The sequence below is a fragment of the Protobothrops mucrosquamatus genome, unplaced genomic scaffold (assembly GCF_001527695.2).
Source record: "Protobothrops mucrosquamatus isolate PMUCROS unplaced genomic scaffold, P.Mucros_1.0 scaffold563, whole genome shotgun sequence".
NCBI classification, from domain to species: Eukaryota; Metazoa; Chordata; class Lepidosauria; order Squamata; family Viperidae; genus Protobothrops; species Protobothrops mucrosquamatus.
This window is the reverse complement of record NW_015386866.1, coordinates 86336-97958: the sequence shown is the minus strand read 5'-3', so window position 1 is coordinate 97958 and position 11623 is coordinate 86336.

Genomic DNA, 11623 nt, shown 5'->3' with positions numbered 1-11623 from the left:
TTTATATCCCGCCCTTCTCCCGTAGGACTCAGGGCGGCTGACAATCTATTTAAAATACATACAAAACAATACAAATTTAAAATTAATTAAAAGGAATATTTAAATATTTGTCAAATTTTAAAATATAATTAAAACCCCCCTAAAAATTACCCTAGGCCAGTCCTGCANGCAGGAGGCGGTCTCGAAGGTATCCGGGTCCGATGCCATGGAGCGCTTTAAAGATGATAGTCAACACCTTAAAGCGCACCCGGAAGGCCACAGGCAGCCAATGCAGCTCGCGCAGCAGCGGTGTCACGTGGGAACGCCGAGTCCCCCCCAACACCGCCCGCGCGGCCGCATTTTGGACCAGCTGGAGCCTCCGGGTGCTTCTCAAGGGGAGCCCCATGTAGAGAGCATTACAGTAGTCCAGGCGGGAGGTGACAAGTGCGTGAGTGACCGTGTATTCTGTATTATTGTTGCAATGAATAAAATGTTTCTTTTATTTACGACATTTTTTTCTTCAATTTATTTGTGTCCTCCTTTTCATTGTAAAAAAGTTGGTCACCTTACCTATATCCACTCTCTTTTTTTTAATGTAAACCAGGGAGAAACCACCAATTTCTATGCTAGTGATAGAAGATGTAGTCTTAATCAAGGTTTCTCTCTGTTTTACATTAAATCCTGTCACCCGCTATATATGAGATGTTAATTGGTAGATAAAGATTTTTTTTCTTTTTCGTGTTTAACCCTACCAGATCAGAATTGAAGTTTGTGAAGCAACTGGTCGAGGAAAATGATTTAAGCCACCCATACATTATGGTATATATCAGGATTTGCCTCTTGAGAACTATTAATAAAGAAAATAAAGCAGAAGCACATACAAGGTGTTTAAAAAATGGTGTAATTTAATTCACAGTGTAACTGTCTTCTATTGAATTACAATAACAGTATATTATAATTAATACAAATAAAAATAGAGATTATGGCATTATAATTCAAAGCAAAATGGCTCTCTTCAATTCTTCACCTATAATCCTATATAAAATTCCTGTTTGTTTGCTGGTGCACACTTAATTCAGTAAAATTAATCTAATTTTCTTAATTCCAATTTAAGAAAAAGTGAGCTAAGTAAGGGAAATAGGGATTACACAAAGTTTAATTGGTAGCCCTACATAATATTTCAATCATTGTTATGTATTTTCCATCTGTCCTGTAAAGCAGAAACTTCCTTTTTTTTTTTTAAAGGAAGTATCAAATTGTAAATACATTGCTCTGGATTAAGCAATGCTTTTATTTCCATGTAGGCGTAACCCAGTTTCAGTGAAATTAAATCTTTCCTTTGTTCTGTGTCTTGACAGCTTAAAAAATAACAAACAATAGAAGTAGAACAACATTAAGATTTGATCACGCTTTCCCAACAACTGTAGCTGTTCAGAGCCTGGATTTGGACTAACTCATTTCTAATTACATCCTTAGCATGAATGTTAATCACATACGTAAGTATTACAACATGAAGAAGAAACACTGCCAATGTGATTCACAGATGAAGGTGGCTCCATTGATACTTTGATGAAAAGATAGATAATGTGCTGGTTGTTGACATATGGATATCTGGTATTACTTTAAATAGTTTGATCTGTAGCAGAAAGGGAGGGGGAAAGGAAACAGTTTATTTTCACCTTAGTTGCTTATTCAAAAGGCCTGTGTCAACACTACAACTTCGTTTTCAGTTGCCACAGTTGGGAGGGGGGATGTGAGCTTTTAAGGGTAGACATAACAATAAGTTGTCTTGTGGAAACCAAGGTCATGGCTGCTTGGGTTTTAATAATAATAATAATAATAATAATAATAATAATAATAATAATAATAATAATAATAATAATAATAATAATAATAATAAAGTTGGAAGGGACCTTGGTGGGCTGAGCTTTCTGTTAGAAAGCCTGCCAAAGTAGTTTATCGGGGAATGTGATTTATGACATACTACTGGGGTGGGAAGTTTAACTTTGTAACTTTGTAACAGTTGGGAGGGAACTTCAGTTTTGGTTTCACTTTTGATCGTGCCAATACTTTGTAGCCAATAAATATTCTTTAAGGAAACCTCTTTCCTTGCAATTCTGCTTTTACTGGTCTCATCTATCGGAACCATAACATTAAAGCAAGACTCCAATTCATTTTAAAACGCAGGACCCTGAGCCCGGGTCGCCTACCTAAACTTTTGGGGGGACGATAAAGACTCAGGGAAGACATCAGGATGGAAAAGAATCCAGGCTGGTCACTTTGGATACCTAAAGACTTTACATTTGGTCAGGAGGCAATTTTGGTGGCTAGGTTTAAAAAAGAATGTTGAAAGCTATGTGAAAAGCTGTGCAACATATGCAACTATGAAGAAACGTCCTGGTAAGCCTCCTGGATTATTACAAGTTGCAGACCCTTCTCAACCCTGGGAAGAGATTGCCATGAACTTTATTGTGGAATTACCAGAAAGTAGGGGAAATACAGTAATATGGACTGTTATTGACCTTTTTTCAAAGCTTCATAGCCTGTTCCGGTCTCCCCTCCGCAAAGAAGTTAGAATGTTCTTAAACATATATACCGGCTCCACGGAGCACCAAAACAGGTTATTTCAGATAGGGGAGTCCTATTTACTGCAAGATTTGGAGGGATTTCCTTAAACTGATCGGATCCACACAAGGACTATTGTTGGCTTTTCATCTGTCTAACAATGGAGCAGCTGAAAAGGCAAACGCGATGGTGGAACAATACATTAGGTGTTATGTTGATTACCAGCAGATGACCTGGGCTGACCTCCTCTCTTTTGTTGAGGTGGCTTATAATATCACAGTACACAGCAGCACTGGACTCACCCCTTTTAAGATAGCTACTGGTAGAGAATTCATTCCTATGCCTGAATACCCGCAGGACCCTCCCGCTTCTCAAACTTTAGATCAGTGGGTGGCCTCCTGGAAAGCTGTTTGGGACAATGCAAAAAAAGCTTTAGCAAAAGCCTCAAAAATTTACAAAGAGCAGGCTGACAAAAAAAAAAGGGCTCCTCAGAAGCCGTTTTGAGTGGGGGAAAATGTCTATCTCTCTATGAAGTATTTAAGACTCAAATTGCCTAGTAAAAAATTAGGACCAAAATTCCTTGGACCTTTCCCCATAATTCGAATTATAAACCCTGTCACAGTAAAGTTAAAACTCCCTCGTCTTTTGGAAAAAGTCGACCCTGTTTTTAACTGCAGCCTCTTCAAATCTTTCAGGGAGTCCTCTTTAAGACCTCCTCCAAGACAGGGACCTGGTCCCCTTTTAGTGGAGGGAGAGACTCATTATGAAATAAAATGAAACCTTAACTCTAGGTTATACAAAGAAAAATTACAGTATTTGGTACAGTGGAAAGGGTACCCACTGTCAGAGGCCACTTGGGTGAAAAGTACCGAGGTCAAAGCAGATGATTGATACGTACATTTTTTGATAAGCACCCTCATAATCATAATTTCCTCGAGGAAATTCCTAACTCTAATTCTTCTTTATAGGATTTCTCTTTTCTCTAGAGGATCCGACTGTCAACGCTGCAACTTCGTTTTCAGTTGCCACAGTTGGGAGGGGGGAGTTGTGTTTTTAAAGTTAGACAAAACAATGTTCTCCTGTGGGAACCAAGATCATTGCTGCTTGGGTTTGGCAGGCTAAGCTTTCCATTAGAAAGCCCGCCAAAGTAGTATATTGGGTAATGTGATTTATGACATACTACTGGGGTGGAAAGTTCAATTTTGTAACTTTGTAACAGTTGGGAGGGAACTTCAGTCTTGGTTTCACTTTTGATCTTGCCGATACTTTGTAGCCAATAATTATGTTCTTTAAGGAAACCTCTTGCTTTGGAATTCTGTTTTTACTGGTCTCATCTATCGGAACCATGACAGCCTGACTAAGGGGCAAGATAAAGAGTTCACTAACAACCAAATCTACTTAGAAAACAGAGGATATAACTAAATAATCAGATTTTGCAATACAGAAATATAATACAAAAGATTTAAAATAGAAGAAGGTTTCTTCATATAGCATGTGAAGTTTGACATCCAAAAAAGTTCAAATGGCTCTATAGGAGCATGTTTCTGCCCATGGTTGTTACACAGAAATGAAGTTTGATATGTCAGGAGAAACATACCAGGGAGAAAGGGTATTTATGTGTGTATAATAACAGAGTTGGAAGGAACCTTAGAAGTCTTCTAATCCAACCCCCTGCTCAGGCAGGAAACCCTACACCATTTCAGACAAATGGTTGTCCATTCTCTTCTTAAAAACTTCCAGTGTTGGAACATTCACAACTTCTGAAGGCAAGTGGTTCCACTGGTTAATTGGTCTAACTGTCAGAAAATTTCTCCTTAGTTCTAGGTTGCTTCTCTCCTTGATTAGTTTCCATCCATTGCTTTTGGTCCTGCCTTCAGGTGCTTTGGAGAATAGCTTGACTCCCTCTTAGGTGTGCGTGTGAGGTGTGTATGTAGGGGTGTGTGTGTGTGATGAAATACATTCTATTTTTTAGCAGTAAGCAATGATTGTAGAAAGCACCATCAGAGAGTGATCAGACCATTGTAACAGGCTGATGATAAAATACTTCAATTTTTTATCATGCTGCCACTGCCTAACAGAAAATCCAAATGTAATATGAGATCATGGGTGGACCCATAGCAACTTGAGTCAGGCCTGTGGTGACTTCTGAGTCATTTCTGAACCATGCCTAAAGTCAACATGCCTAAAGTTTCCTAGTACCATTAGAAGTCCACTGCTAACCCAGTCGCAGCTTCAAGCAGTTCCACTGCCAATCCAGCCTCACTACACAACAGGAAGATTAGTACAGTACCAACAATCCCATCGGATACCTGGAGCCTAGTTACACCAACAAAGTCTCACAACTCAAAGCTATGAAAGCTACCAGATGAACTTAGGATTGAGGCTGTTGCCACACTTGAAACTCATGTGGAGTTTCACATTTCTAAGAGAGGAACTCTCTGTCTAGTTAGGTCTTGGTATATTATATGCTAAATTAACCAGCATTACAGAAATCTAACTAGGTGCTGATCAAGGCATAAGTTACTATCACAAGAGCATCATGGTCCATAAATGATACACCAACAAAACTGGCCACAGTCTCTACCTGCTTAAATCAAAACTTTAGTACAGCCACATACCAGCAAAACAACCCAGATAAATACAAAAAGACATACAAATCTATATAAATAAAAATGTGAATGTTCGTTTGTTCAAAATCTTAAATCTCCGAAAGTTCTTCACCGATTGCTTTGAAATTTTGACACAATGTTGCATTCAAATACACGCATGTTTGTATATACCTATATTATATAGATGTCACACCTGTGACAGGTAAAAACATGCTTTTTTTGAAAAACAGCGCCGTCTGTTGGACGTAAAAGCAACACACACTTTTACCAGACTGAGCCACAGCAACGCGTGGCCGGGTACAGCTAGTAATTAATATAAGAGGAGCTTAGTATTATCGTATCTGCATTATCGTATCTGCTGTACTCTTGAAGATAGTTAACAGATTGTGATGATACTAAAAGTGACTACATCTTCTATCATTACTCACTTTCTATGCTGACTAATGATAGAAGATGTAGGTTTAGATCAGGCTTAGATTTATAACTTACTTTTGGGTTTTCTGGCTGTAAATAAAATGGATTGTAAAACTGTTAAAGATTACTACTCTATTCGTTTCTTTATCTTCTAGCTCCCTCTAGTGCCCAACGTTCAAGATTCTTTATTATAAAAAGATCCCAAATAATCACCATTTCCTATCAGAAAATTTCTTCTTAATTCAAAGCTATAATTCCAAATCCATCTGAACCCTTGATTTGTTATTAACTTTCTGAAATCTATATTCTAAGCACCCTTTTTCTGCATAATCCAAAAAAATAATATCTTTACAAAACTTTTACAATCAATCTAGACAACCTATGACCTGTTGGTTCATCTTTCAGAAATACTTAGTTACCTCGACAGATAAACATAATGAGCATGGCAGACAAATAAGCATTGGGAGCAGGAGCAGCTTGCAACCTCCTATTGGCTTCTCCATTGACTTTACTTGTTGGAAACTGGCAGAAACCAGATCACATAACCGCAGGAGTATTGCAGCAGTTACAACTTTGCCAATACAAGTAGTCCTCAATCTACGACAATTTGTTCAGCTAGTAGTCAAAGATTCTGAATCAATGGTATTTATGACTTGGAGTTTTTGGCCATCCCAGAACCTCCCCCTCATACTATCTGGGTGCCAAATACCCTGTGATCATGTGATCACCATTTCCAACCTTTCCTGCCAGTGGCCCCATACACAGGAAAGGCAGCAGGGAAGGTTATAAGTCACTGGGGCACATTTTCCCAACCAGGTACCCACCCAAGCCCCTCTGTGCTTGCACTGCATCGGCCACTCACACACACCCATGCACCCTCCCCAATCTTCATCAGATCTCCCTCACACCCTTGTGCACTCCCACATATCCTCCCCAACCCATGCCACAACCCTGTGCAATCTTCCCAACCCAAACAATACCTCTTGTGCCCCCCAGTCACCCTCCCTAACCTGTACTGCACCTCTTGTACATCCCCTCATCCCCTTGTACACCCTTTTGCACACCCTCCCTCATCCAGTAAGCAGCCAGATTGGGACCTTCAACTTCCTGCCAGCTTTCCCAGACTTTGCTTGGGGGATGCAGTCAGGGATCATCAGAAATCAGGATCACACGAATATGGTTAACCATGGGAACACGGCAGGGGTCACAATTGTGCAAATAGAACAGGTGTGAAGAACTTTGAAATTTCAATTTGCAAGATCTCAAGAAATTGGAAAGTCTGATTGACTTTTCTTTTTGTTTTGTTGCCCCACAAACACGCGGTGAAGGCTGAGAAGTGAACGGAGAAATGCAATACAGCTGAAAGGCAGGTTAGTACGGTAAAAAAACACTTGGGGGAGGCGAGGGCATCTAGGAGGGGGTGGGCGCGGCAACCTTACCCTGCGTGGCTTCGGCAGGTGTCTGGCAGGCGGAGGGAAGCAACTCCACCCCCCTGCCACCTGCCTCACCTCACCACATGGGAGCAGCTGGCCGGGCAGAAGGTGATCCAGTGGGAGCAGCCAGTAGAGGCCAAAAGCGCCCAGCTGGCATGAGAGTTGCAACACCCACCAGGGCCCTAAGAGCACCAGGTTCAGCCCTTAGCCCGGCACCTGCAGCACCAAATAGGCATGCAGGCTGGCACTCAAGCAGCCCAAAGGCTGCTGGCAAAGGGCCCTGGCAGGCCAGTGGCGGGGCGGCACTCAGGATCTGGGCCGACTCGCGCCATGCCAGGCTCGGCACTCTTTCCGCCACCCACAACTGCACCTGTACTGTACCTGGTCCGCCACCACACTCTCGCCGCCACGTTGCTTCTCCACCCTATACACAGGCCCCGCCCCACCCTTGTGGCCTCCTGGTACCAGTACCGGCAAAAAGTAAGCCCTTCCCGAAAGTAAAACCTAGTTCTTACTTCAGAGCCCAAACGAAAGTATGTTTGAATATTACATTATGTATTTAGAAAACTATTTATAGTATTTATACCTGAGTATATTGTACAATAAAAGTATTTGATATTTTCAAGACCACTAAGCTATTAATTTAGCAGCATGGCATTTGGATCAGGCAAAGAAATATAGCCACAATTTCTTCAGAATTATATCAACATGGAAAATCTTGAATTTCCATTGTGTCAAATTGCTTGATGGTTAAAAATTAATCTAGTATGTGTATATAAGCAACAATTAACAGGGAAAGACAATAGAATGTGTCTATAAATCGATTGTTCAATTGTGTTTGGAAAAAGAATTCCTTGTGATATACCACATATATACAGTGCATCAGTGTTCAAATCACCAGAACTGTAAAGTTTATCAGCTTCAGATCTCTAACTATTCTTTGTGATGTGAACTTTTTGAAGATGTTTTTGAAAAATGACTTCCCAGAGGGGACCAAAACTAAATTGGAGAATACCTAACCATCGACAGGTATTCAGTGAATTGGCAAAAACAACTATGCACTTGATTTGCAGCAATGAATTGTTGAAATGTATTTCTTGTCAACATTTGGTTTTAGTTTTTCAACAAAGCGACAGTTAATATTTTCAAGCAATTTGGTCAGTTTTATTCTTCAGGTTATAGCATAATTTCAAAGTCTTCACACATATACCATTTTTTACTGCTATGCTTATGACTTTTTTCTTGTTAGCCATTTAAAATTGTTGTATCTGTTGTATTTTATTAGATTGTATTTCATTTTTTAAAAAAAATTAAGATACCTTGAAAATTGATCATAACAGTGAAAAGATTTCCTTGGATGTACAGTCCAATATTAGGCATTTGCTCATGCAAGAAAATGTGGTTGGCTTTGGCATGCAGTGTGCTAATAGTGCTTTGCCCACTTTCCTCTACAACACATGAATTCAATGGAATTTACTATTGATTAGGGAGACGTAAAAATGCACTGGTTGTTAATAATATTTTCAGGCTGCTTCAGTTCTATAGAAGTATTGGAAAAATTTAAAAAAATAAAACATGCTGAAGTTTAATTTATTCTTATAATTCACAGATATTGGTTTCTAATTTGTAAGTAAGCATGTCAGTCTCTCCAGTTATTAAGGGAAAGCACAAGTTAAAAGCAAATACTTTTCAAGTAAATTCCATACTAAAGTGGCTAACTTATCAATACATTGTATGTTTTATAAATTGAGGAAGGAAGGAAGGAAGGAAGGAAGGAAGGAAGGAAGGAAGGAAGGAAGGAAGGAAGGAAGGAAGGAAGGAAGGCAATGTCTGACAACTAATTTTTTTGACTGTGCAAATATATAAGCCCAATAAAGAGACTGACTGAGACCAGTTTTGAAGTTGGATACTAGTATGTCAGCAGAAAGAACTAGATAATATGATCCCATTACTCCATGTAAAGAATAAACATAAACAAAAAGAATAAATTGATACTACCACTATGGGAAATATAAACAATCCTTGTCTCATACAGTATGTTTTGTTTCATTTTTTATAATTACAAATGCCCTGAAATAGGCATACTATACAGTTTCATGGAATTAAGAAACGAGAAGACACAATCCATTTCCCTACACTGACATCACTAATTGTAATAACTGGAAACAATGACTCATTGGTGAGAGTGTTCTCATTTTACTAAGGGGAATTTCAAAAACAGCATATGGTGCAGCATGAAGGTCATCTGTTCAAAAAAAAATTAAAAATTAATTTGAGCATAGGGCTGAAATATTTGTAAGCAATAACTTAACATCCTGACCCAAAGTGCATTTATTCCCATGTTCTAGATCAGAGTTCCCCAACCTTTGCGGGTTGGCAGCCCAGAGGGAAAGGGAGGAGCAGAGAAAATGTGTGTGCGCGCACACATGTGCAAATGGTTGTGCACATGACGGTAGCACCAGCATCCATGTGCATGCGCAAGTGGACCGCACACACTCATGGCAGTGCTGGTGCCTGCATGTCCACACAAGCAGGACACTAGTGCCCACAAACGTGCCACTAGCGCCCGCATGCGTAAAGAGGATGCTAGTGACCGCATGACACTGGTGGCAGCGCTAGCACTCCCGTGCATGCGCAAACGGGGCCACTAGCACAAGTGGGGGGTGTGAACATATGTAAGCGCACTCACCAACCATTGCTGTGGCCCACTGGCCAACAAGACGTGACCCGGTACCGGCCCACGGCCCACAGGTTGAAGACCTGATCTAGATGGCACAGTTGAGCTGACAAATCTGGGTTGCAAAAAAATTATGTTCTGTATCTTTTTATTGCCACCTTATGATTTTTGCATATCTGGTAATTGCAGCTTTGGTTCAGGCTGCAAGGGATGCAAAAGTTAACTCACTTTTACCTAATGAAGGACACAGATATTTCTTACAGACACAATTTTCTGTGTCACAAGAACATTTTGTTTCCTAGAAACAGTCGTGTGGAATAGAGCCATGAGTCAGTCCTGAATTCAAGAACTCAGTAGACCTATGACAGAGATTGGACAGGGGCACCATATTTAGGACACTAGGGGGGAAAAACTAGCAAAATTTGAAGTTATTAGTAATCAGACTGTCATGCCTCCCTCCGAGCCTGACTCCGAGGAAGACATGGAGTTCCCTGTTGAGGCCCAGGAGGGGGTGTCTGTGGCTTTGGAGGACTGTAGGGAGGAGCAGGCTGAGGCAGGCCAGGGCCCTTCAGGTTTGGAACAGGGAAGGCAGAGTTCAGGCGAGGAGCAAGCCCCCCCCCACCTGATCCTAGAGCAAGGAGAGCAGAGAGGAGGAGAGAACAACAGAGTCAGACTCACTTGCTCGGGAGGAGAGCGTCCCGCCCCACTCCACAAGGCACACCTGGGGATTAGGATTTAAGGAGACGCTGTGGGATGGGGCATTTGCCGGGAACAAACGTGAGATTGTTGTGACTTGTGCTCTTGTAACCTGGACACTTTGTATTCTGGACCAGTTTGTTTCCTGCTTCATGACCACAGACTACATTCCTGATCTCTCCTTGCAGTCTGCAGTTTGCAGGCAAGCTGAGAGTTAAAAGGATTCTTTACGTTTTCTTGTTATCTGTCTTGTCTTGACAACAGTGTAAACTTCCCTGGCTGTATTGTTTGAACTCGTGCCAGCATATGTGGGAGCTTTTGGGTGAACACTGGCAGTGATGAAAAGACTGTTGCTCTTGCCAGCCGACTGCTTTGCCTCCGTTCGGGGCCCTGGGTCATCACACAGACTTTTGGATTTACAAAACAAAACCATTTAGATCAAGTGTGCCTTCATATTATTTATTATGCACTATGAAAAATAGACACACAAGCCTATTTAACTGATGCTTTCTATCCCAAGTTGCAGCATTTGTACATCCTGACCCCTGAAGAAATCCACATTCTAACTTCCATGGAAACATGGCTTGAGATATAATTCCTTTACATATGTAAAACTCACATTGACATGTCTTTAACAGATCTTTTTTTCAGCATTTAATATATGTAGAAATAATCTTGAAATGCTTAGGACTACAGCTTCTCAAACCCTGAATTACTGGTCATCTGTTTGGGGCTTATAGAGGTTACAGTCTATAACATCTGACAGATAGACTTGATGATGAAACTTTCCAAGCAGATCAGGCTTTAACAAAGCAAGCTGCTTATATGCAAAATTCTGCCAACCAAATGTTGGCTATTTCTAAGTTCTGATGACCATATTTTCTCCTTTTAAGCAATTTATCATTATTTAAAACCATGCTTTCAGTAATATCCCAACACTGAAAAGCCTAACGGGAATAAAACAGACACAGCCAACTGGCACTTACACATACAAAAATATCAAAACTTAAATTTAAGAAGATACTTTAAAAAAATGGAAAAGGCAAATTTGGAAAGGAGAAACCTCATCCTAGCATTCTCTTTTCTTTTGATACATAGTAGCAATGTTACATTACTCTCATCTTAATCCTAAAACATCTTCTAAACCATTTTTTTTCGGTTAAAAGTATTAGTAATTTCTTGGTGTCGTTGAGTGCATAAAGGTGCACAATTCCTAAGAAGAGAAATGCTCACAAATCATTAGCTTAAAA